Source organism: Microtus oregoni, unplaced genomic scaffold (assembly GCF_018167655.1).
Source record: "Microtus oregoni isolate MIOR12 unplaced genomic scaffold, Mior012 000002F_ref0000024, whole genome shotgun sequence".
NCBI classification, from domain to species: Eukaryota; Metazoa; Chordata; class Mammalia; order Rodentia; family Cricetidae; genus Microtus; species Microtus oregoni.
The window spans coordinates 76,832,316-76,856,810 of NW_024543061.1; the positions used below are offsets into that span (position 1 = coordinate 76,832,316).

The 24,495-nt window shown below is 44.3% G+C and overlaps 1 protein-coding gene across 1 annotated transcript in view; it reads right to left on the reverse strand.

Moving 5' to 3' along the window:
* The window catches only part of Eps8 (epidermal growth factor receptor pathway substrate 8), a 98,382-nt gene extending 80,116 nt beyond the window's left edge, over nucleotides 1-18,266 (reverse strand). Inside the window, 1 exon segment of the mRNA XM_041632983.1 lies at nucleotides 18,018-18,266. The gene's annotated coding sequence lies outside the window, so the exon portion shown is untranslated.
* Between the last annotated feature and the right edge of the window lie 6,229 nt (nucleotides 18,267-24,495).

The window sequence follows — 24,495 nt, forward strand, 5'->3', positions numbered from 1 at the left end:
GATAAGTAGCAGGTCTTTGGCATGAAGAATGTATGTATTTATTATGTTGTCGATGTTTCTCAGCTGGTACAACAGACCTGAAACTCTGCTGAGAAGGAAATGAATGACAATTAAGACGCAGAACACTGCCCTTTATCTGATCTCTGGTGTTTGACTGAAAATAAACAACAGAAGGAAGGCAAACGGAGGTGAGAAATCATACAAAAAGCTAGTGTTAAATGTGAAACACTAACTCTGCCTACATCACCTTCAAGTGTCTGGGTCTGATGAATCAGGAAACTGGAGACAATCAACCTCCTGTTCCCCTCGGGCAGAAATGGAACTGTTTTTCCATGGCAGCGTGTCCGCTCCGCAGCCAGTGTCAATTCATAAGCCCTCGAGAAATATTTGCCAGGAATTCCATTCCTGAACTTGAGCACCTGGGATAACCAGAGTAAACCCACAACACTCTGTAGCTCTTTAAAAGATGCAAAATGAGAGGCATTTGGATCAGCAAGAGAGAGAAGCACAAAGGCATGGTGCGCTCCTGGTCATACTGCGTGGGTTTTGTCCAGGGTGTGAAGGTAGACTTGTCGAGCAAGCATGAAGACAGAAACACGGAAAATCTCTCCAGGGTCAGGGACACAGGACAGACAAGTCCTTCTCTCTATTCCTGTAATTCCCATCTCTAAGCTACTGAGAAAATGGATGTAGAACCAAAAACAAAATCCCTAGGAAGAAACACATAACATTTTAGTAAAATGAGGTATATAAAAATAAGGAGTCAGGGCTGGAGAGATGGCTCAACAGTTCAGAGCACTGCCTGTTCTTGTATAGGACCGGGATTCGATTCCCAGCTCCCACGTGGCAGCTCATAACCATCTGTGACTCTAGTTCCAGGGGCTCTGATGCCTTCTTCTCAAGTCTGTACACACCGGTACCAACACAGACATGTATACACACATAATTAAAAATAAAATAAATATTTTAAAAGCAATAAGTCATTTTTTTTTAAGACTAGTAAGTTGTCTTTAACTTTTCTACATAAAAACCTCTCTAATTAATTCCAACTCTCCACTGTTTAGTAAGAAAACGGTCCCCATTTTTAGTCAATGAGTTGATAAAATCAACGCACTAAGGGGACTAAACTTTACCAGTGTTACCAACAGGAGTAGCCACTGAGGAGGAAGAGGGAGAGCCACACTGCTCCTCAGTCAGGACCCTCCACAGGCACCGTCGTCTGCCACTGTCACCATAATCTCAATAAGCAGGAGCGCCACTGTCTGCACTCAGCAGGTCAGTCAGGCCCATGGAACCAGAAATGAGTGACGAGCCCATGCCTAGAGTTCCTAAGAAACAACTAGAGGTGGAAGGTGGGATAAACTCAACCAGTCTGCCACACAGAGTAAAGTAACAGAGGTGGATTTGCCCTGCCTCCAAACCTCATGCTCACTTAAGAAAAAAAGATCAATAATTGTAGAATCTTTTTCTTTTGTGAAACGCTCATTACACATGAAATCCCACAGATTGCCTGGAAAGGGTCTGACTGTTGTCAGAACAGAGCTCCAGATTGAGCAAGCTTATGAGGCAGTGAGCGGCAAGGGGCACTGGGGACAACTGGAAAGAGGATGAGGGTAAGGGCAAGGATGGTACAGGATGAGGACATGCACCCTGCAGTTCCGCAAGGGCAAGAGTTCTAAAAGGGCATGTGTCACCCTGATCTAGCCTTGGCAAAGCATGGGCAATGTACATGAACAATATACATATTTATAACTTTTATGATACTAGTTAAATGAGGTAAAGCAGCATAGAGCTATAGTTACCAAAAAAGCCTTTTTGAAAATCATCTGTGGGGGTTGGAGAGATGGCTCAGAGGTTAAGAGCATTGCCTGCTCTTCCAAAGGTCCTGAGTTCAATTCCCAGCAACCACATGGTGGCTCACAACCATCTGGAATGCCCTCTTCTGGACTGTAGGCATATACACAGACAGAATATTGTATACATAATAAATAAATATTTTTTTAAAAAAATCATCTGGGGGGATAATCTCTAACTCTTTTACCTGCACTTGGGACCCCTTTCCTCCTACTGGGTTGACGTGAGGGTCTGCATCTAGTCTTACCGCATCTTGTTGTGAGGGTCTGCATCTAGTCTTACCGCATCTTGTTGTGAGGGTCTGCATCTAGTCTTACTGCGTCTTGTTGTGCCTGACATCCCCAGGAGGCCTGCTCTTTTCTGGAGGGAGATTGGGGACAGGGAGTATGTAGAGGAGAAGGCATGTGTGTGCAGAAGGAGGGGACTGGGAGGTGTGAAGGGAGAGAAATTGTAGTCAGGATGTATTGGATGAGAGAATAGTAAATAATTTTTTTAAAGAGGAGAAAAAAATTATTTCCATGAGTTACTTAACCAAATTACTTGGCCAAGTGAAGATGCTTATTTATTTCAAATTTTCTGAGACAGAATGTAGAAGTATTCAAAAAAATGTGTGTGTGTGCGTGTGTGTGTGCGTGTGTGTGCACACGCTCGCATGCATGTGCTGTAGAACTATTACAAAGTGGAGTCTAGCTGCAAGAAGTAGGTAATAAGGGGTGTGCATTTGAAAGCAAGCTGTACCAGTCCTGGCTCTAGCCATTCTCTCTGCTTCCTGGCCCTCCTTGTCAGGAACCCTCTCCGCCACAGACTCCTACACTGAGCTCTTCCTGCATGCCGTCCCTGTGCCAACAGAAACGCTTTGAAACGCTGAGCCAAAGTAAACCTTTCGTTCCTTAAGTAGTTCCAGTGGGATACTATAGTCACAGTGGCTCAAAAGTAACTACCAGGCGCTGTAATTATATCCTCTCCCCTCTCCAGTTCTCGCCACTGTGCTATGACAGCATCATCCCAGCAGCAAGCATCACAAGAGGAATGCTGCTACTGAACCCTCACGGGACATCCCAGGCAGCAGGGTGATATAGGTTTGTGCAGAGGTTAGAAAGAACGTGGATGTGGAAGCCAGTACTATCCCTGGTTTTCCACTATGCCCCCATCTCTGTCCATAGATGTGTCATGTTCACTCATGGGCTTCCAGTCAGTGTGGATCAAACAGGATACTAGGGTCTCTGCATGGGTGCTGTGCAGTCTCCAAATGCACGTCGTTAGACTCAGCAAAAGCCACACTGCTAACCTGGTGGTCTGCTCATTGCACATGAGTTCACCTGCACAGACCACCTGTCAGCAGAGAGCGGAAGAAAGCACAGAGTAGAAACATATCTTATCTCCAGAATGAGGGAGTAACATAAACAGTGTTCTCCTGGGTCTCCACAAAGCTAGCCTATAACACAAAGCTTGTGGCCACTGGGGACTCTGTCTTTGCTTTCGCAAAAACCCTCGCTTCTCAGCACACCCGAGAATGATGCAGGACCATGCTCCAAGTCATTAGCTGAGAACTCGCTGCTGTGCCAAGGGCCGAGCCATTCCATTCCAGGATGATAAAGGGGAAATTTTTCTAGGAAACAAGCATTTGGATTTTATAAGATATGAGAGACATTCTTTGGTGCTCAACAGAAACAACTGTTGAGATCTCAGGGACGCCCAGGGCTGCCAAGAGCCAGCACGCTCCCTGCCTGAGAGGAAACAGGATAAAACCTACAGTGACTGAGAGCCAGAGAGAAAGATCAATGGCTCCAGCTAATCCAAGCCCAAGTGCTTGATAATATATATATATATATATATATATATATATATATATATATATATTTGCTCCTCACACTCAGGAGCAAAGGCAGAGGGATTTCTCTGAGTGTGAGGGCTACACAATGAGTTCCAGAGGGCACTGGATCTTCGAGAGCTAGAGTTACAAGAAGCTGTGAGCTGCCCAGTGTGGGTGCTGAGAATTCAACCCATGTCCTGTGGACCAGCAGCAGAAGCAAGTGCTATTGACTGTTGAGGCACCTCTCCACCTGCCTCCACCTCTCCTATAAAAGATTTTCCTAACCAGCTCAAAGACATGGACACCTCGTCCTTTGGTAACTGCTCTTCCTCACAGCTACAATAAAACCTTCGTAACCATACCTTGGAGAGGTCGTGTCCTCATCTTTTCTTTGAGTAACCATATAGCATGAACTTAGAATTTTTAAATGTTACTATGAAGAACCACTCTGAGGAATTCACCTCTCTTCTACATACTAGTACAGTCTTTGGAAAAGTAATCCCCATTCTGCCAGAATATGCCACAAATATATTTGTGTTAAGACCAATGGGATATTTTGTGACCAAAACAAGTGGTACTACAGATTTCCTTCTAAAATTTACACCGATAGCTGCTTCATGTCACGCCTGCCTGAAGCACAACTGTCCTGGAGAAGAAACTAGCTTAAGGGTGTAGAACTGAACTGAGATGTTTTTGAAAGAACTCGCCAGCCACGCTTGCTAAGACTCACTGTGTGGGCTGAGGGCAGACACTAACAGAGTCCTGCTGTCAGCGTGGTGTTGTCCACTGAGAGAACATCTGATCTGAAAAGCAGAACTCGGGGTGAAAGTCAGCCTGTTTCCAGCAAGTTCAAGACTGACTAAGAGGAAAAGTGCTGTCCTCTGACTCACCCGCCCACTTCCTGAAACGCCCAGTGTTTTTCTTGGAAGGGACTCGGCACCCCAATGCCATTGCCATCCAGCTTGGGTTAGACAATATGGCACAAGATGGACCCAAGACGTGAACTCCCCAAAGCCAGCACGCTTTCAGAGCAGAGAGCATTCCACAAGCAGCTGTTATCTGGGCCTGAGGGGGAAGATGTTCAGTCAAACACGAACAACCTAGGGATCGTCGCGGAGTCCTCACGTGCTCCCCTCTTCACAGAATTGTTTCTCGTGGATAAAGAAACACCCATACCATGTCTGCCATCAAGATTAAACACTGCTTTGGGCTTCAAAAGATTTACTCTTTTGTGGGGGGAGGTGTACATATATGCTAGTGTGTGTGTGTGTGTGTGTGTGTGTGTGTGTGTGTGTATGTCTGTGTGAAGGGAAAACTAGTTTCCAACAGGCCTGGAGTTCATCCAGGAGTCCGAGCTGACCAGCCAGCAGGCTCCAGGAATCCACCTATCTCCACCTTCCCAGCAGGGATTACAAACACACACTTCTCCCAGTTTGTTTTAACATGGGTTCTTGGCACCAAACTGAGGCCGTCTGCAAACACTTTGCCAAATGAGCTATCTATCTGCTCGGACCCCAAAATATTCGCCTTTACTTTCTAAGCAATTGTTTTCTCCTCTCTGAATTGACTGTGTAATGATACTATTTAAGAACAGTTTGTAACAACAACAAGTAATATATGTTAAATTCACAAATGTGGCAAACACTGCTACAGAATCTTAGCCATGTGTCAAAATCTTAGCCATGTGTCAAAATGACTGATAATCACAAATCCTCTAGAAGGCATGAACCATTATCTCTACTTACAAGAAAATGAAGCACAAGGCAAGAAACTATCTGGTCCACCATCACACAGGCTGGGCACAGGTAACACCGACAGATCAATGTCAAAGTCCAAGCCCTTAGTCTGCATGTTCTGTCCTGGTCTACGAGCCGCACCTTTTAGGGCAGCTAAGATGTTGAGAGCATGCCCTCCACACAATTACACATGCACAAAGACGTAGCCGGGTTTCATATTTACATACAACAAGCCTAGATTCATTAGATTTTTACATACATTCATCTAAAAATTCCCATGTGACTTTTCTGTCAGTTAGGAACCGAATGCCTCACCGTCCAGGCAAACGGGTGGATATCAGCCTTGCTTGTTTGTGAGTTCCACCTATTGGCAATATCCCACAGACCTATTAACACCGACAGGATCCTGTCCTCAACACAGCCCTTGGGGAAGAAAAATACACATAACATTTCCGCCTTCCAAACAACAAGCAATTATACAGGATCGTGCTGTTTGCTTCCTCTTGAGCAATCCGTCCTGGAAAGAGTTCAAACATCTGAGTCCTCTAGAACTTCACTTTCAGCAGGAAAACTATCTTTTTACACATCAAGTCAGCAACCGAGAAGCTGTCTGTATCTCTAACAAGTTCACAGGAACTGGCTTAAACTTTCTATGATTATGCATTTCTAGAACCAAACTGGTGAAAGAACTTCCGGGGAGGTGAGGCAGAAGTGCTCTAAATTACTCCAAGGCCTGGGGACCTTCAGATTAATAGGGAGCAAGTGCTGTAATAGACGCAATTTATCCAAGGTGGCGGGAGTCTTCAGAGCAGCAGCTGAAGGAAAAGCCTATTCCCGGGGGAAGTACTAAATATATAAATGGGTACTTGTCAGCCAGCATGCCTGGTGTGATTTCAGGGCCAACAGAGTGCCACCCTGTTTCCTTAAAACAGATCAATTACCCAAGCTGCGCAGTGGATGCAAATCTACTCAAGGAAATGAATTCATTCTTTCAAGTTAAACATTTTCGTCCCTAGGAACTGCTATTAAACCATAAATGCTCTTGAGAGCAGTAATATATTATGCCATAAACATGTAAGTAAGAATTATCAGATAATTTTGCCAAAATAGGAGGACTCTAGGGGGGCAAATGCCTATGGAGCCAGTGTCCCTAGAAAAAGATGAAATATGCTTCCAACAGATGTAATAGTGAGCTACTGAAAAAGAAAAAGAAATGCCTGTTTAATATTCTCCACCAGAGGCAGCAGCTAAATCCTACAGAAAATATGAAAGGAACGACTGTTTACCAAAGGGAAGCGTACTACATGGTACCCTAACCAACTTGTTTGGGGGAAATGGATGGCCCACAAGACGTGCCCTGCATGAGGGCATACAGAGCAAACATGATTTACTGTCTGCAGGAACACTCGGATTAGCAAAGAAAACATGCAAACAGATAAGGGCAGCATGTGTTAATAAATGCATTCACTGTGATACCAGCAGCAGCCTATGAAATTGTCTACCCAGGGACAACTGTCAGATTAATATCCTATAGGAAGCGGGGGAGGAGCCAGTGTTGGAAGGCACAGGACTGTTCCCATTAGCATAGATATGGCCAGTCCCAGAGCATCCCAGGTATATCCCAAACATTGTACACTAGGGACATGAGCTCCAGGGGTCTGGGAGACACTTTATTATGTGTGGCCATGGCAGGGATAGCTACAGAGGGAAGAAAGAATGGAGAAAAGCCTGATCATGAGGGACCTTGTGGAACATCTGGGGAACATCTTTGGAAACGTTAAGGCCAATGACAACCATCAATCTATTTATTACTAGGGTTTAAGAAAACAACAGTGGGGGTATTCGGGAGGGGTGGTTGTTTCAGGGGCTCAGAGTTGGATAAACTTGAGAAAATTTTATCCAGCTCTTTAATTTTTGTGGGAGCACCCCAACTGCATTCTACTCTATGTATTACTTTCAAAAACAAAACAAACTAAAGCATACCCATGTCACTTCCACGGTGACAAGTTGATTATTAAGCACACCCTAATAATCGGTGACGGGGACTGAGGAGATGGCTCAGGTCAGTAAAGAACTTGCTGTACGAGCATGAGGACCTGAGTTCAGATCCCAGCACCCATGTAAAAGCTGGGTATGGCTGTGTGGACCCGGAACCCCAGTGTCGGGCAAATAGAGACAGGCGAGTTTCCATGTTTCCTGGCCCGACAGCCTGACCAGATGAACTGGAGGCTGCAAGAGTGCACTATCAGGACCAATCTGAGACAGGATGAGTGTGGCCACGTTGTTAATTAACCAGCCAAGGCATGAACTAATGAATGAATTCTGTGTTCAGTAAGACCCTGCCTAAAAACAATATGGAGAGTAAATGCCTTTTGCAGTCTGAATGCGCGCGCGCGCGCGCACACACACGTACCTGTCATACACACAAGAGTAACAGTGACATCATATGTGGTGGCACATACCTGCAATCCCAGAACTCAGAAGCTGAGAGGCCAGCCTGGGACACAGAGTGAGTTCAAGTCCGGCTTGAAGTAGCTCAACCTCGTCTCAAAGCCAACTAAAGCAACTGGATAAAGGAGAAACTGTGGGTATACTTCCTTCCCTTCTGTGTCAGATTGCTTTCCCTTTCTTCTAAATTACCCCCTTCTTCCTTAATTTTGCAAATCCACAATTAACCTCTATTTTGTGGCAACTATCTTTTAAAATAGTCCTTCTCGTGGCCGCCACAATCTTATTGCACAGATTTGGGGAACATGCCGCTTCTCGCCCTTCTTGATGAAATCCTCATGAGCCTAAGCCTATAGATGGAACCAGGATGAAGTCATTGCAACTTGGCTCACACTCACTTATGAAAAGACAGGCACTCCTCAGCGTTGTGTTTTAACTTTACTTGGCTCTAAACCTGCTCACCTTTGCTCTCTGCTTGTCAGTGAGCTCCCAGGGTACCCAGGATGATGGGTATCAACCCTGCCTCAGATGGTTAATTAACAACGTGGCCACACTCATCCTGTCTCAGATTGGTCCTGATAGTGCATTCTCAGAGCAGATCCGGATCCAGCCAGACCACTCTGCCTTTGTTTGCCTGCCTTTTCTAAGCCTCCTGCCTCTGGGTCAAACTCCACTTAGACACTGGAACAACAGAGGCTTAGGAAGATGTCCCAAGTGCTCCGAGCGGCCTCCTGCAACTGTCATCTTCTCAGGTAAAGGGACAAGTCTGGCTTCAGAGAAGGGGAGCACTGTTCCCTGAGCAATCCCCGTACCTGGGGTCATGTCAGGAATCCCCAGAAAATGCCCGTTTATTCTTGCTCTTTCAATCAGCCTTGCTGAAAGTTCGCCCCTTTGCAGCAGGGAGTGTGCTATCCACACTGCACATACAATGAAAAGGACAAGGGAAACACCCGTCCTCAGATGGGAGATGCACGATGATGCTTCTGTGACATCTCCTCAGCCACACCTGTCTCCTCGACAACTATCCGCCCTGTCTAGAATAGTCACCTCTTCGTCTCCTCCTCCTTAATTCCTGACTCCCAGCTGAAAAGCTCATCCCGAACTCCAGTCTCTCTTAGATGACACCTTTCTTAGCAACATAAAATTGTCTTTTCAAGCTTACCTGTCTACCACATGTGTGTCTAGAGCCAGCAGAGGTCAGAAGAGGATGTTGGGACCTGGAACTAGAGTTACAGGCTGTTGTGAACTGCCATGTGGATGCTGGGAACCAAACTCAGATCTCTGCAAGAGCGGCTGGTCCTCTTAACCACTGAGCAGCTCTCCAGTCCATGTTCCATTTTGTTCTTTATACTGAGAATTTTAAGTCTCTTTTTTTCTTATAGGTGAACAATATCTCACTTTTTAATGAGTTATGAACTATATATCCCATAGTTTCTTTATAACTGTTTATATATCATACCAAAGACATTCCTCATTGCACAGATTTTAATAAAATTATACAGTTCTCTAGCAATATCCTGATTGTATAACTTCTCTTGTTTTTAACTTAGAGACCAAGGTAAAATCACCAATATTTCCATACTTAACCCAAAATTTCTAAGTCCAAGCTCATTTTAACAAACTTTGTTCACTACTGTTTTAAGTCATGCACACTTTCCTGTTTAAATGTGATATCTGAAGTTTGCTTGACTTTTCCTATGAGCCTCATTCCGTCATCTGCACAGAGGCTGAAACACTTCTGGAGGCCATGAAGAGTGGAAGAGATCCAAAGCCCACAGAAAATCATATGGGAAGGATCAATTCCTCTCTGTATGTGCGAAATGTAAAAGTTTGAGAAAGTGACCCTCTATGTGCCTTATTCACACACTCCCAAAAGAGAGAACACCCCCTACTCCTCTGCATCATCCAGAGGCAACAAACCTTCTCTAAAAGCTGGGCTGTAAATATTTCAGGTTTTGCCCAGCTGTGCTATCTCTATCTACATTCTTCAGTCTTTCTTTGGCATTTACTAACCTACTTAAAATGTAAAACAAATTTAAAAGAAAAATACATCCGGGAGTAGTGGCGCATACCGATACTCTCAGCCTTTGGGAAGTAGAAGCAGGAGGATCCGGAGTTATCCTCAGCTACATAGTAAGTTTGCAGCCAGCCTGAATCCTGTGCATCTATTCCCCCAGCCTCACCCCCCAAAATAAAAGACATTCTTGGCTTGCAGAAAGAAAACGGGCACCGGCTGCTTGTTCCTCTCTGCTTTAAGTTCACAAATATCCATCAGTTCTGTTCTATTGTTGCTTCATTTCAGTCCAGACCTCGCTGAGTGCTGCACAGCTTGAAGAAACACTGACTACACACTTCTCTATATGTGAAGCCCTGTGAGACAACTCACTACCTAGAAAAATAAAGATACTGCCATGCTGAAGCGTACAATCATGGGCCAGAGAGATGGCTCAGTGGTAAAGGTGCTTACCTCCAAGCCTGAGACCCACGTTAAATCACAAGAAGCTACATGGTGGAGAAAGAGAACAGACTCCTGCGAGTTGTCCTCCAGCCTTAACATACACACAGCAATGGGAAGGGGGAAGATATTTTTAACATCTATGAAGCTGGAGAGAGATTAAGAGTACTTGCCGCTCTTGCAGCGGACCAGCCCTCAATCCTTAGCCCCCGTAGCGGGTGGCTCACTCCTGCCTGTAATTCCAGTTCCAGGGAATTCAGCGCCTTCTGGCCTCCGTGGCTATTTGTGCTCACATCACATAGTGACACACAGAATTAAGATAAAGAGGAAAACTTCTTAAGCACAGTTGCTTGTCCAGAGGTAGGTGAGTGGATCCTGTCGCTTTGTGAACAACCCCGAGTGCACGCACACACTTCGGGCGATACAACCTACACCACTCTAAACTGGCAAGTGTTTATGCCAAAATACATCTAAACAGAGAAAAGGTTACACTAAAAATATAGCACATGGATTTGAAAGGAGTCATATTGTGATCATTATATAGGAAAGGTTTGTTCTGGGGCAGTCGCCCGGGGGTTGGGTCTGAAGAGGCCATTGCTGTGCCTCGCTGTGGGCTTCATACACCACACTAGGCTACCACACTCATTCATTTAGCCATTTAATCATTACTTATGTATTTATTGTAGATGCATGTTTGCTTGCACGTATGTGCGTATGTGAACCAACCACATGTGTGCAGGGCCCATGGAGGTCAGAAGAGGCATCAAGCCCCAGACTGGACCTATGGAGGCCAATCAGTCACCTGGGATTGGAAGCGAAGCTGGGTCCTACGGAAGCACAGTGAAATCTCTTACTTCTGAACCGTCTCTCCTCTCCCACCATTTTTTTTTTTAAAAAATGCCTTCTTCAATAATAAATTAACCTTAGTCATTATAACTTTTTAACATTTTATTTCATAAACCTTTTAGTTTTTTTTTTAATTTCTGAGTCTCTTGTAGTAACATTTACCCTAAAACACACTATACAGCTTTATAAAAATATTCCTCTGTATCCCTATCCTATAAGCTTTGCCCATGGTCTTGTTTCTGCTTTTTGAATGTCTCTTACTAAACACACTGGTGGTAGGGGAGGGTCAAAGTACCCATATCACCCTCTTTGTCCCTTAGTCTTGTCCCCTTAAATGTATTGACAGACAGCAACAGGCATGGGACTGTCTGTCCCCATGAGGACCCACCGGAGGCTGCCTTTCCATTAACGCTTCTTATACAAGCACAGCGAGAAGGTGTTCCCTCCACGGGGCTGTGAAAGGCTTAATACAGAGATACAGACAGCAGTTAAATCATTTGATAGCAAGCAGCTTTGTATACGATCACCTGCACTGTACTGTCAGTTTGGGGTTTGATATTTTTAGTGACAGAATCTTGCTATTGAGCCCAGGCTGGATTCAGTCTTGGGCAGCCCTCCCGCATCAGCATCATCACTGTTAGAGCTATGGGAACAGAACACCACACCTGGCTGTGTTTTACTTTTATGATAATTGTCAGGGCAGCAGGCTTGCTCACACCACTGTCACCACCGGGACCAGGTGACAGGAACTTTCAGCCCCATCATAATCTTCTGGGGCCATCACTGCGTGTATGACACATCGCTGTACATAAAGCTCTCAGATGGCTCTGCCCATGTTGTCCGCACCTCTTGCTCTCCTCTCTGATTTTCTCAGCCTAATACTCTTCCAGACATACAGCACAGTTCTCGCTGGTGGCCTCTGGCCCTCTGTCCAGAGTCTCACACTGACATCAGCTTCTGGCTAGACAGGAGGCCCTTCTCCAGCAGTCCCTCACTCTCACACATGAGATAACATTTGCCCACCACCGCCTCCCACGTCCATTCCAACACAACCACTTCTTCCCGTCTGCAGCTTCACTCACCGACCCATCCCAACTCTGCCGTGTGTCCTGACCTTTGACACAGAAGCCCCTGGGGAAGCTCAAGATTGGGTGTCGGGATCAGGATCAGTCTCAGTTCTTGCCCTGCCTGATGAGGTCAGCAATGTCACCGAGGGCACAGGATGTGATAATGTAGGCGTGATTGTTAATGTACAACCCACATGGTACTCTCAGGGCCCATGGAGACCTCAGCTGGGGATACACCTGATTCAGGGCCAACCCTGTCTTTTATGAGTGATGGACCTTGGGCCTTGCTGCCACAGGCAGGGCCTCTCCCCTCACGGCACTCTTTCCTAGTCGAGATGCATTGTGCCCTCGAACTATGAGCCGAAGCGAAGTCCCCGTTTCTTCCTTAACTGTGTCTCTCCGGCATTTTGTCAAGCAACAAGGCAGGTACTACATCCACGATGTCAATCTCTTTCCCCAAACCAGCATTCTAGCCTAGCCCTATTTCTTTCCACTATGAATTCATGGAAATGTCCTGTGTGTCAGAGCTGTGGTCAGGGCTTCCACAGCCTGGGTGACTTCCCAATTCCTCTCTGCCTGGCCTTTATCTAGAAAGAGACCCGAGGCACCACACAGCAAGATCTGAAGCCATTCTCAAGCGCAGTCTTGGTGGCTTCAGCCATAACTCAGAAAGTCACTCTGCATTTCTTTAGATGAGTCCTCAAACATCCACTCCAGCGGAGAGCAAAGTGTGCGCTACTCAGTGGCTCACGGGTGAAAAATTCCATGCAAGGCAACACAGGAGAAATCAGACCAAACCACCTACAACCCATCAGAGTAACCAAGAGTAAGATGATGTAGCTGTTTAAAGTCAGTTAACACGGGAGGAGCAAAATATCAGAGAGCACACGAAAATGAACACAGCATAGGACACGGGGAGCAAACGCAGGAGCAGAAAGCATTATACCCAGTCGAGGGAGACAGGACCAAGAGAAACCCAACAGCAGTGGGCAGCAGACAGTGAGAAAGAGCTGGACTTTGGTTACAAATGAGAAATGCTGAATAAGAAAAAGGAGGCAGGAGGTGGAGGATAGGATAAAGGCCAAGCAAGTACAACAGGTGACCACACATGACAGAGAGCCACGCAGTCCATGATCTTTACACAGGGGGAATGACAAGGCCACAGCAGCTTTCTGCCTGAGGGGGGATGAACTGAAAATGGGGAGAAGGAAGTGGGGGGATGACCTGAAAATGGGGAGAAGGAAGTAGGGGATGAGCTGAAGCAGGGCTGGAGTCCAGGAATCTCAGCTCTGAGTTACTGGAAAGGATTCATTCCGAGTCTTGGGAATGCCAAGACAGAGCGGCTGGAAAGCTTTCCAACCCCAGGCCCGGGCTTCCTGTTCAACACTGATGAGTGCTGCTCTATCCAATGCAGACTATGCCGTTTAGCCTAGCAGATCATATGGAACTGTGAACTACATGGCAATTATCTGCATATTGTGGAAAGCTTTTTTTAAAAAGAAGAAAAAGATGGCAGAAAGTAATGAATATGATAGTCGTAAGTAGGGACTTGAAAACTGTAGATTTATACACAATCTTAGCAAATTTAGTATTAGTATGAATTACATCTAAATATCTGACACAATGTATTTATGTTGTTTGTGTTCATGTATGTCTACATACATGTGGGTATGAGTGTGTGTATACATACACACATGGAGGCTAAAGAACAGTCTCAGTGATCCTCATGTCCTCTACCTTGTGTTCGAGACAGGTTCCCCGACTGGCCTGTAATGTCACTAGGTAGCCAGGCTAGCTCCCAAGATCCTCCTGCGTCCGCCTCCCATCTTGTACTGCCAGGATTACGGGCTTGTGTTGCCATGGCCAGTCTCGTATGTGGGTTCTGGGAATCCAAACTCAAATCCTCATGCTCATTAGGCAAGCACTTTACTAACTAAGCCTTCATCCCAGCACCCCACAATGTTCTTTTAATAATTAAGAAAATGGTCAGAATAACTAAGACTAAAAATACAGAGGCTAGGTTATGCTGGAGAGAAGGTGGAGTCAGGGGAACACTCTCCACTGTTGGTGGGAGTGCAAACTTGTACCGCTGCTTTAGAATCAGTATGGAGGTTTGCCAGAAAATGGGGAATCAATCTACCTCAAGACCCAGTGATACTACTCTTGGGCATATCTACCCTAAAGAGGCACATTCATACCACAAGGAGGCCTGCTCAACAGTGTTCACAGCAGCCTTATTCCTAACAGCCAGAATCCGGAAAGAACCTAGATGCCCCTCGGCTAAGGAATAGACAAAGAAAATGTGGTACATCTGCACAATGGAGAACTAATCAGCTGTAAAAAAACAATGATATCACGAAATTTGAAGTCAAATGGATAGACCTAGAAAAAACCATCGTGGGTGAGCTAACCCAAACCCAGAAAGACCAACATGGTATGTACTCACTCATAAGTGGATAGATGATATAAAGCAAAGCAAACCACACTACAATCCAGAGCTCCAGAGAATTGGGAGTGATGGGAGGAAGGGAGAAGGGTGAGAACAAAAAGAAGGGAGGAAGGAAGGGGAGTGGGAAAAATATATACCTCAATTAAAAACAATAAAAAAGAAAAAATTCAATATAAAAAGAAAATGTACAGCCATGTTATTAAACCAAAGCCTTCATAGACCAATGTTGACATGCGCTAGAAAGCAAATGTAAGAAACTCACATGCCATTCTGGTCAATCTAATATTGCTAATTACAGAATAAAATTAGCTTACAAATCATTCTGATGGTTTAGAATATTGCAATTAAAACTGAGTTATGTATAATCACATTTCTAAATCTAGTTTTAACCTATTCTGAGCATAAGATTCTATATGCATACAGCTCAAAGGCCTCTCTCTCTCTCTCTTTCTCTCTCACATACACACACACCCCTTATATGTAAAACTAAACTCTAAAACATGGGGTGGGTGTGGCATTGCAGGAACGAAGATCTGGAAAGATGGCTCAGTAATCAATACCACATACTACAAAGGACCAAGGCTTGGTTGTCAACACCCACAACCAACAACTCACAACTCCATATAAGTCTAATTCCAGGGCACCCAACGCCCACTGTGTATTAGAAGAAATGGCCAAATACATGGACAATCTGTTTAGTTTCATTTCTTCTGGCCTCTGTAGGCACTGCAGCCATATGACAAACCCACACGGAGACACAGTAAGATTTTTAAGCTGGTAAACGGTGGTTCACGCCTTTAATCCTAGCACTTGGGAGGCAAAGGCAGGCAGGTCTCTGAGTTCGAGGCCAGCCCAGTCTACAAAGAGACTGCTAGGACAGCTAGGGCTGCTACACAGAGAAACCCTATCTCAAAAAACAGAACAAACAAATCATAAAAAAAAAAAAGATGTTGAAACTTTTTAGTCATTTAAATTAGAAATTTACAGGAGTTTATGACAAAGACTTGGTGAGTCAAATGCTTGTCATCAATGCATGACCTGCGTTCAGCTCCCAGCTGTATGCTCAAGAGCTGAGTACGGACCTGTGATGGCAACACATCAGTGCCCAGCCATCCTCTCCGGAGCTCACTGCCCAGCCAGCCTCGCCAAATCTGTTCATCCCAGGCCAGCGAGAGATCCCGTCTCAGAAAAATCAAGATGGATAGCGCCAGAGAGAAAATGACAGGGTACTACACTGTCTTACCTCCAGGCACGCGCGCGCGCACACACGCGCGCACACACACGCTTCATACTGACCTCAACGGACGAGCGACAAAGTGACTGTGACCTAACAGGCACGTCTCTACAGACTTCAGTTTAGAATTGCTAAACTAGATATGAGACTCAACAGATATCCATGTATCTGGTCATTTCCTCCAATACACAGTTTACTTAAGTTAAATTGAGAAAAACAGTGCCCATATTGAGTTGCTGAAAAACAGAAACTTCTTTTAAACAAACTCAGGCACAAGCTATACACACGTGTCCTCCTACAGGGAGGAGAAGGGCTGGGTCAAAGAACAAAATGTTTTACATTCCTTTCTCAGAATATACAGGGAGTTTAAAGTCCACATGCCACTGACATCTGCCTTAGAATTTGGACAAAAGTTTATAACCAAGATAAAAACAAATCAGACCATAAACATCCCCAGGAGCCTCACCCTCTTTCTGCTCTGAACAGCGGTGTGCATGACTGCAAGGTCACGTGAGCAAAGACTGGAATGTCTACCGTCTTTATGGCAAATAAATGACAGACCCTTTACAGGAGAATCAACACACGCGAGAATGCTGTTCAAAAGAACAACGCTTAGGGGCTGGGGGCTTCACTCGATGAGTAAAAGAGTGTGACAGACAGGCATGAAGGCCTGAGTTCAACACGTAACATCCACGTGAAAAGCCAGAGGTGGCAGCGTGCACCTGTGATCTTTAGAGGCAGACAGACAGACAGATCCCCAGAGCAGACTGGTCAGCCAATCTAAGAGAACCAGAACACTCCAGTGAGAGACATCTACAGGAATCTCTGGCCTCTGTTTGTACCTATAACTGCACATGCAAGGGTTCACTATGTACATACAACACCACACACACACACACACGCACACGCACACGCACACGCACACACACACACACCATGGTTTAAAGTGAGAATGTGACTTCCCAGTCCACCAGAGTCACTCAGGCAGACACTGACTTTTGCCGTCTGTCAGGAACACTCAGTTACACTGCTCTCTTGTTAGCAGCTGGGCGTGTAATCGCCTTGTCCACCTGGAAGCCAAGAAGGGATCAGAGGACTATTAATAGTTGGGAGCCTACAGACCTAAAGCGAATCTTACATGCAAAAGACCTTGAGTAACCTGTAAATACTGTTTTCACATAGGATCAATCCTAGCTTTGTATTTAACTTCTGGGAATAGGGCAAGAAGAAAAGGTTTTCCTCCAATCAGATGAAGTGTGACAAGCCAATAGAACCTCAAAAGCAGAAAGCACACAGAGGCCTCTAACACAGTGACAATCCTTCTTGTCACTAAACTCAAATGCAATACCAAAATACCAAAATTATAAGCTTCGATAGTTTAAAAACAGCTCTTCTTTTAAAGCTTCCACTAATTGGCTATTTAAACATTTGCAAGCTCCATTAATATCAACGGATTTAAAAAACAAAAATTCCAAATACACATATCCAGCTACAGTTTCAGTCCCAAGGAAAATGTTTGTATAGAAATCTGGCCGTGTTCAGTCTGTGGGCTCTGAGCCAACAACAACCTATGAAGGTTAAATTTGAGTAATAAGCAAATTTTCATAGTACAACTAACACTGTACAAACAATTCAAATCAGTTAATATTTACAGGATAATCAAGGTGTTTTGCACATAAGATTTACTTTCTGTCTGAAGGTTCCCAACTTAACAGTCATCGGATCCCTTCTTAGCTCTGAGGTGAACAGGGAGATTACCCTCCTGAACTCCACGATTCATGAGAAAGGCCTCCAAATCACAAGCCTGTAAGCGATGAAACAGGGAGGGAAAGAGCAGGATAATGTGGACAGCAAGGTACCCCCAAGATTTTACCAGGTTTAGAAGCCAATAGGAATGTCAAAGTGACTTTAAAAAATAAAAACAAAAAATAAATAAATAAATAAAAAACCTCTCAGAGGGCCTATTAACAACAACAACAACAAAAAAAACCCCAAAAAACCAAAAACAAAAAAAAAACTACTAGCTACCTTTCAAAGTCTACAAACATCTTCTGTAAAAAGTATGCCTTTGAAACATATCCTTAGCAAAGAAAATATTCACAAACTCCAGCTTACCCTCTCCGCCGAACTGTCCAGGCAAACCTCCTCCAAGCGATCTTCAAGGCAACAGCTGAAAGAGCATCGCTCGTTCAGGGCTATGTCAAGTGACCTTTGGTTCAGGCACAGAGAGGGTGGGACTCTGCTTCGGTTTCGGTATTCCGCTATACTCAACAGAGTTTCTCCTTTGGACTCTCCCAAGCCTTAACGAAGACTTCCTCCTCTTCTTAATAAGGAAACAGCTACCATGAAGAATATAGATCACTTGGCCAAGGTGTGGAGACTAACAAAACGGCAAGCAACAATGGGAAGCATTGATCAAGAACTCACTCTGTGTGCTGCACTTAAGCTAGACATAGTTACTATGGACACTTCCCTACTGCAGAGACAGAGTCTAAGGAACTGAGGGTTACTGAGTAACCCAGGGGCAGCATGGTGGCAAGGTGAGCTAATGAAAAGGGCTTCACACCAAAACCATGGGAAAATAAACGCAAACATAACAAAAATGTGTACAGGGCAGTTGGAGATTTGACTAAATGGGTAAGGGCACTTGCAGCTCTTGTAGAAGACCTGGATTGAGTTCCCACCATCAAAATCCTAAGGCTCACAGTCACCTGGACCTCCAGGGCAAGTGACACCCTCTTCTGGGCTCCTAGGGCACTGCGCTCAGGAGCACAAAGTCACATTCGTATGTGCGTATCTAAAAACACAATCCTTTCCTTATGACAGAGAAAATCATCTAATGCCAGGTCAAGGCTAGATCTGGTGGCCAAACTGGTACACCCAGAGCAAACACTGTCAGTTGTGGCTGTGGGGAGCCACAGTCAGGCCATATAAGAACACTCAAGTCTGCATTCAAATTGGTAACACGTCTCCTGAAACACTTACTCAAATAAGTAAAACAATACAAGATTTCTGGCCTTATTTTCCATCCAAACGGTGCACAGCCTGCTCTACTGCACATAGAGGCCCTAGTACCCTACAGGTTGGTGAGATGGCAAAACCAATAAGTCCTTGCTGGGCAAGCACGAGGACTTTAGTTGAACCCCCAGAATCTACTCAGACAGGAGCTAGATGGATGGCTCAGAAGTTAAGAGCACTGGCTGTTCTTGCAGAGGAACCAGGTGTGGTTCCCAGCACCCACACGGTATCTCATAGTCATTTGTAACCCCAGTTCCATGTGATCCAATGCCCTCTTTTGGCCTCCGAGGACACCAGGCATACATGCGGTACACATACATTCATTTGTGCAGGTAAAACACTATACTATACACATAAAAACAAATAAGTCAACTTTTTTTGTTTGCTTAAAGCCCACTATGATAGTATACACCTCTAAGGCCAGCATAAGACAAGTGAGTCAGCTGCATCCTTGGGGTCCTAGGAGCCATCCTAGCTAGATTACCCAAGTCCAGACCTGTGATAGAGTCCACGTCAGAAAGCATGGTGGGTAGCAACTGAGGAACAACACCCAAGGTTGACCTATGGCTTACACACACACACACACACACACACACACACACCTACACATATACAAAATACACAGAAAATAAAGATAGTAAGTAAATAATAAAAATATACAGAAGGCATATGGAATGTAAAGTTGGGATTAAGACAGTCCATAGAGCAGGACCTATTTTGAGGTGCCATGTTCACAGCTAACATATGGTGAGAAGACAGAACAGTCTCCCCACTGTCTATCCATGTTTCATGAGTGTTTGCCTCGAAGAAATGGGGAAGGCAGAGAAATGCTACATCCAACCTGTACTATAAGTGTCTTAAAGTGTAAACCTCATCTATATGAGATGACAACGCTGGGAAGCTAAAATCCCCCATGCTAGAAATGGAGTCAATGACAAATGAATCTTTGGGCTGTCTCCCAAAGAGCAAGTGTAAAACCATTTCAAAGTGACCATGCATACATGAGCAGAAAACCCAAACCAAAACAGTCAAAAAGCAAAAGTCCCTGGAGATAAGCATAAAATTTATAAAAATAAATAAACATTTTTAAATGAGAAAAGTAGTACAACGTGCTTGAGCACTGACAGATATGCCCAGCAAACTAATATTCACCTGATTGTGTGATATAAAGATTCTACAAAAGAATAAATTACTAAAGATATGGGAGACGAAAAAATATAAAGAATAGAAAACAGAGATGTACAAAAATCTGAAAAAGTCGGTTTATTTACAAAACAGAATTTGTCTGCATAAAGAACAGAACATTTTGCACATAAAGCACTGAGTTTTACCAGGTTTGTGTGACATAAAATTGTATTTCTGCACATAGAACTTTCAAAACAACCATCAAAGCCACCGTTGAGCTGTCTGGACGAGTTGCTGGATTCCCTGCTTTCCCTCCACCAGCTCCTAGATCTTGTCCACTCTACTCTCCGTTTCCTCATTCCTAGAATCTGTGGTTCAGTCCAAGGCCAGTGTGCTGCACCATTCTGACAAGCCTCTGAGGTTCCTATTTAGGAAAGGACTTATTCCCCAGAAGCTACACGCTGTCTGTACACCACCCGCAGGAGGCACACAGCTTGCAGCCCTTAGCTAACAGCCTTGGCTTGTAGCAGCCTCACCCAACATTGTGCCCTCTTCCCCTTCCCAGCGATGGCTTGTCAGCCATTGAGGGAGGTTGTCGTATGGAATGTGAAGGCATGGTCCCTTCTCCTGAATGTGGACAGTGGCAAAGAACCATCCCGGCTTTGTACTCCAGTGGGATCAGATCTGACTGTCACTACACAGTAGTCCAGTTGCCCCCTCACCCCTGTAACATTTCCTTCCTTCCTTTCCACGGGATTGATCCCTAGGGCCCTTCTGGATAAACTTTCCATACATTCATGTCTATTTCAAAGTCTGTCTTGGGGAACACAAACCACAACAGAGGGGCTGTAAGGACAAATAATTCACATGCAGAGAGAAAGAACCTTTAGAGTCTTGAAAGCAATGTGGAGAATAACAGAAAGCACTAACATGGTCTCTTTGGTGAGCACAATTTTAAAAGCAGTGTAACAGAGGGCCTCCGAAATGAACGGTGTACTTGGGGTGCTCAGCAGAACCAAAAACATTCCAACCTGAGAGCATGAACACACTTAAGATCTGAAGGACATCTGAGGTGTTACCCCAATTACAACCCGTCACTTTCAAAATGTCTCACTGGCCCTTCAGTCTGTCAAATGCCAAACAGAAACGGGACTGCAAGTTAATTGGCCCAGAGATTAAGAGTGTTGCTCTTGTAGAGGACCTGAGTACAGTGCCCAGAACCCATATCAGGCAGCTGAATCCAGCACCTTCTCTGGTCTTCACAGGACCTTACCCACAAACACATCTACAAAGACATTCAGAAAAGTACACATAAAAACAATAATATTTAAAGACGTGTTTTCAACTATAAATAGGCAGATTTTTAATAATGACTTAGGATCAACCCACTGGCATTAAAGTGATAAAATGCTGGTACACTTTCTGCCTCTGAGTCAGCAGGAAGTAGTGAGTGATATTTTAGTGACGGCGGATGACAGTGGTATATAGCTGTCCTTGTCATGAATACTAATAAAACACAGAGGCAGAGACCATTGGTAACCACACCTTTGTGTACTCAGAAGGCTAACATAGGCAAACAAACAAATCTCATGGTATTTCTTGACTCCCTTATCTTTCTTATAAACAAGACTGCTTACTGAAAGACATCATATGCAATATTACTTACTTGAAATGTCACAGGTTTGGTTACTGAGGTTTCTTTTCCTTCTAGAAGCTGAATACACATACCTTTACTGGTAACCATGCCTACCTCCTCCTCTGCAACTGTATTGTAGAGGGTCACAGATGACTACAGTATGACACAGCATCTGAAGCCATCACATCAAAATGACAGGAGGCCAATTACAAGTGATGTTAAGACAGTCAAGCAGACATAACTGGATATCAACATGTAGAGGAATGAAAATAGACCCATGTCTATCACCATGCACAAAACTCAAGTCCAAATGGATCAAAGACCTCAACATAAAGCCAGCCACACTGAACCTCAGATAAGAGAAAGTGAGAAGTACACTTGAATGCATTAGCCCAGGAGACCACTTTCTAAATATAACCCCAGCAGTACAGTCACTGAGAGAAATGGGACCTCCTGAACTGAAAAGCAGCCTACAGAATGAGAAAAGATCTTCACCAACTCCACATCAGACAGAAGTCTGATCTCCAAAATATCCAAAGAACTCAAGAAATTGGCCATCAAAAGAATGCATAATCCAGAAAAAAAAAATGGAGTACAGACCTAAAGAGAGAACTCTCAACAGAGAAATCTAGAATGGCTGAAAGACACTTAAGGAAACGCCCATCATCCTTAGCCATCAGAGAAATGCAAATCAAAACAACTCTGAGATTCCATCTTACACCTGTAAGAATGGCCAAGATCAAAACACCGATGACAACTTTTGCTGGAGAGGTTGTGGGGAAAAGGGAACACTTCTGCATTGCTGGTGGAAATGCAAGCTGGTACAGCCCCTTTGGATGTCAATGTGGCAATGTCTCAGATAATTAGGAAACAACCTTCCTCAAGAGCCAGTAATACCACTTTTGGGTATATATCCAAAGGATGCTCAGTCGTACCACAAGGACATGTGCTCAACTATGTTCATAGAAGCATTATTTGTCATAGCCAGAACCTGTAAACAACCTAAATGCCTCTTGACAGAAGAATAGATAAGGAAAATGTAGTACAATGGAGTACTACAAAGTGGAAAAAAAAATGACATCTTGAAATTTGCAGGCAAATGGATGGTTCTAGAAAATCTCATATTGAATGAGGTAACCCAAACACAGAAAGACAGATATCATATGTACTCACTTATAAGTGACTTTTAGACATAAAACAAAGAAAAACCAGCCTACAATTCACAATCCCAGAGAGCCTAGACAACAATGAGGACCCTAAGAGACCCATACATGGATCTACTCTACATGGAAAGTAGAAAAAGACAAGATCTCCTAGGTAAATTGGAAGCATGGGGATCATGGAAGAGAGTAGAAGGGGAGGGGAGAGGAAGGGAGGAGAGTGGAGAAAAATATATAGCTCAATAAAAACAATAAAAGAGAGAGAATTTAAGGAATAAAGATACTTCAAAAAGCCATGGGCTCAAATGAAAAATCCAGGACCAGGTATTTAGGAACCCTCCCCCCAAGCTGCTAGTGAGGATGCCCGAGGCACATCCTCAAAGCAATACATTCTACTCCCACTGCTCTCGGTTGCCCACCAGAACGTCGTGATAAGACCCACACATTTTGGTCAAGGACATGGAGGTACCAAGCTGGTCCTGACAAGGGAGTGCCATTCCCGGTGACCAGCTTTCCCAGTGGCAGGAGTGGTGCCAGCCGCTGGTGGGGAGGGTGGCTCACCAACAGGCTTCCCACTGAGCCCTGTAGGCTGTAGTAATACTTGCATGGTAGGAGAGCTCACAGACGCAACAGTGGCCTGCCACAATTTTATCTTCAACTGGGAAACATTGTTTTAAACCCTGTTTATTTTCTTCTATATCATCTTTCTTCCATAAACCAAAAGTATGTTGTACTTTAGTATTTACAGGTTCTTTTTCTAAACGAATCAAGAGCATAGAGACACTTCTGAAGTAATCAGAGAACAGCTACACCGGGGAGTTTCACAGCTGCCCCGAAGGTTTTCTGTTACCTAGTTCACATTTAATTCAGTGCAATTTAACTTAATGTAACAAGTCCTTTTAAAGAAAAAAAAAAAAACCTTAGAATTCAAAAAAAAAAAAAGACAGCCCAGCAGAATGGATGGACAATGGCTACACACTGCCTATCAGCAGGACAAGCACAGTCTCCCTTTTCCCTCCTGGGGGTCTGGTCCGAGTTAACCACTGTCTCTCACTACCTCTTCCCTCACATTCACTAGCTGCTGTGTCTTCTCTAACCTTAGGGGCCTGTGGTGTTGTGGGGGGTGGGGAGGGAGTGCTGGCTGCCCAGTCTGACCGCCTTAGTTTGAATCCCCACAACTTACATGGTAGAAAGAAAACTGACTCCTGAGGATGCCCTGAGTGGCATTCGCATGCCATGATGCACAAGCATCCACACACATGCACACACGCATGCACACATAGAGAATAAAGTAGAGTTACGAAAACAAATTTCTAATTCTCATCCCACATTAAAACCTCTTTGGATGGCACTGAGAAACTGAGGCACTAATAAAATGAGAGAATGAACATGAAAGAGGTTTCCAGGAGAAAGTCTCACCATATACTTGCCAGCTTTCAATGTTACCCAAACGACCTAATTCACCTTAGGTAGCTGACCAATTAATCAAATGCCACTTATCTGAAGATAAATGGATATCCAATGCAAGTTACAGTCGAAGAGAATCATCTCTGGGTAGGAATATACTAGAGACATGAAAAAGGACAAACACATATGGTATATAAATAAGAAGAACCAATATGTTCATATAAAAAGAATAGACAAGTCACAACGG